This window comes from Vulpes vulpes, chromosome 9, assembly GCF_048418805.1.
Source record: "Vulpes vulpes isolate BD-2025 chromosome 9, VulVul3, whole genome shotgun sequence".
Taxonomy (NCBI): domain Eukaryota; kingdom Metazoa; phylum Chordata; class Mammalia; order Carnivora; family Canidae; genus Vulpes; species Vulpes vulpes.
In genome coordinates, this window is record NC_132788.1 from 49,089,629 (window position 1) to 49,092,360 (window position 2,732).

At 38.7% G+C, this 2,732-nt stretch overlaps 1 pseudogene; it reads left to right on the plus strand.

Annotated features, from left to right (window-relative positions):
• The first annotated feature begins 386 nt into the window (after window positions 1–386).
• On the plus strand, window positions 387–1,424 carry LOC112918691 (rRNA-processing protein FCF1 homolog; annotated as a pseudogene).
• The last annotated feature ends 1,308 nt before the right edge of the window (window positions 1,425–2,732 follow it).

Here is a 2,732-nt window from a genome sequence, read left to right on the forward strand (position 1 = left end):
TCAGGTAAGTTTAGGAAACCACACCCAATTTCTGAGGAACTGAGTGAAGGTGACAAACAGGCAGTGGAAATCTGGCTTTGCAGCTAGGTATTGTGTTGTGCATGCTTTGGGTGAAGTTCACGTTTGGCCATTTACAAGGACAATTGAATTTAGAGGAAAAAGTGTATTTCAAATTTTACATTTGAAAGTTACATTAACTTAGGTGCCAGGGTGGCTCTGTTGGTTAGGTGTCTGCCTTTGGCTCAGCTCATGATCCCAAGGTCCAGCCCTGCATTGGGCTCCCTGCTTAGGGAGGAGTCTGCTTCTCCTCCTACCTCTGTTTATCCTCCTCCTGGTGGTGCTCTCTTTCTTTCTCTTTGTCAAAGAAATCATTAAATCTTAAAAAAAAAAAAAAGTCACATTAACTTAAAAGCAGATGCCCTTGCATACTTTCCTTGAATTTCAAGAATACAACCAACAAATCAGAAAAATCAGAACTGAAGAAACAAGAGCGCGGCGTGAACATGGGGAAGCAAAAGAAAGCAAGAAAGTATGCGACCATGAAGCGAATGCTTAGTCTCTGAGATCAGAGGCTTAAAGACAAGGATAGATTAAAACCTAATAAAAAAGAAAAGAAAGATCCCACTGCACCCAAGGAAAGAGAAGTCCCCCAACATCCTTCCTGCTTATTCTTCCAATATAACACACAGCTGGGCCCACCTTACCACATCCTGGTTGATACCAACTTTATCAACTTTTCCATTAAAGCCAAACTTGACTTAGTACAGTCAATGATGGACTGTCTGTATGCCAAGTGTATCCCTTGTATAACTGACTGTGTAATGGCTGAAATTGAGAAACTGGGGCAAAAATATCGGGTGGCTCTAAGGATTGCCAAGGATCCAAGATTTGAACGATTGCCATGCACACACAAAGGAACCTATGCAGATGACTGCTTAGTACAGAGAGTAACTCTGCACAAGTGTTACATTGTGGCCACAGGACCTTAAACAAAGGATCCAGAAGATCCCTGGAGTTCCCATCATGTACATCTCTTTCTTTTTTAATTATTTGTTTATTAAGAGAGAGAGAGAGAGAGAGAGAGAGAGAGGCAGAGACACAGGCAGAGGGAGAAGCAGGCTCCATGTGGGGAGCGGAGCCTGACGTGGAACTTGATCCCGGGTCTCCAGGATCACACCCTGGGCTGCAGGCAGCACTAAACTGCTATGCCACCAGGGCTGCCCCCATCATGTACATTTCTAACCATAGGTACAACACTGAGCGGATGCCAGATGATTATGGAGCCCCTCAGTTCTAATTCTTAAAATATAGAGTTTTTCTGCCTTCTTATACCAACTTTTTCTGTTGCCAGTTCATATTAGCAATATGCTATAGTATGAATTATTCTTCTTACCCATTTGCTCTGTTACGAGCTGAGTATGGTTAAATATACTCATTTTTTGATGTTTTGAAATCAGTATTTTGTATCATTTCAAGTATTGTTGCATCTTTCTATAAATCAGATGATTGCTTGTATAATTTGATGGTTGTTTTATATTGATTTACTCAACAAACATTTATTAAAGTTATATTAGGTACTTAAAAAGAACAATCAGAACTGGAATTATATAACATTCATTCATTAATTTATTTATTCAACAAGGATTCAGTGCTTTCTATGTGTTAAGCTGTGCCATTTCCTGGATCTATAATAACAATACAGAATGAGGGATCCTGACTTAGACAGAAATGATTAAGAAACACCATGCAAATGATAGCTAAGAGATACCTAGTAAAGAGACAGAAGATAGAGCAAAGAACTCCAGGCAGAGGACCTGATGAAGAGTCAAAGATGGGAAAGGTCATAGGGGATGAAAGAACTAAAGACCAGAAATAATTGGAGTAGCAAAAGCAAAGGGGGGAGATGGGATAGGTGAGGCAAGAGAGGTGGGCAGATCATGCAGTTTGCTGTTGATCATTTGAGGATTGTGGTTTCTTAATCGAAGAACAATGTGAAGCCATGGAAAGATTTTCGGTAGTATATTGTCTATTTGCAGGATAATTGTTTAAAAAAATAAAATCATGATTTTCATACAAATATAAAATAAACGCATGTCAGAGATATTATTTAATCATTAATTAATGATGTTCCAAGTGATTCAAAGGAGAATCCAAAAGCAGATATATATATATAGATAGATGATAGATAGATAGATAGATAGATAGATAGATATAGATATAGATATAGATATAGATATATACACCCCCATAGACTATCAGGAATGCTGAAATGCCATATTATAGTCATCGAGGAGTCAATTCAGCTTACATTCAGCTTACGAAGTTTGGATCAGCGGGACTCTATCCTGAGCCATTTTTCATTTCTATGTCTATAATCTTGCTTTGGTTGATCTTATTTACTAACATAATCTTTATGTGCCATCTACCCACTGAATACTATCAAATTCTTAACACTTACAGTAATTCCACTGACTTGTCTTCTGGTTGGTTCAAAATTAAGGTGTAGCAAACAAATTGTGATCACTGTTTCCTTCTCCATATGCCAGTGGCTCTCCCCCCAGATCTCCCTAATTTTGTCCACAGTACTTCTATGCATTTGGAAAGTCATGCCAGAAAGAAGAAGCCATCTCCAATGCCCCTCTCTCCTCTACTTCATATCAAATCTAGCACACACATACACTTCTTTCCATACCCTTTCCCACTGTTCTGATTCACAACAGTATTGTCTTTTC